Here is a 442-nt window from a genome sequence, read left to right as displayed (position 1 = left end):
GACCCACAGGTTGAGAACCGCTGCTCTATAGCTTTCTGAATCCCAGCAAGACCATTACATCTGAGAAGTATGCTCAGCAAATTGATGAGATGCACCTAAAACTGCAACACCTGCAGAAAGGGCCCAATTCTTCTCCACAACAACACCCAACCACATGTTGCATAACCAATGCTTCAAAAGTTGAATGAATTGGGCTACGAAGTTTTGCCTCATCTACCATGTTCACCTGACCTCTTGCCACATTTCTTCAAGCATCCTGACAACTTTTTGCAGGGAAAACACTTCCACAACCAGCAAGATGCAGAAAATGCTTTCCAAGAGTTCGTTGAATCCCAAAGCATAGATTTTTATGCTACAGGAATAAACAAATTTATTTCTCATTGGCAAAAATGTGTTGATTATAATGGTTCTTATTTTGATTAATAAATATGTATTGGAGCCT

Source organism: Hipposideros armiger, unplaced genomic scaffold, assembly GCF_001890085.2.
Source record: "Hipposideros armiger isolate ML-2016 unplaced genomic scaffold, ASM189008v1 scaffold_86, whole genome shotgun sequence".
Lineage (NCBI taxonomy): Eukaryota > Metazoa > Chordata > Mammalia > Chiroptera > Hipposideridae > Hipposideros > Hipposideros armiger.
This window is presented reverse-complemented; position numbering follows the sequence as displayed.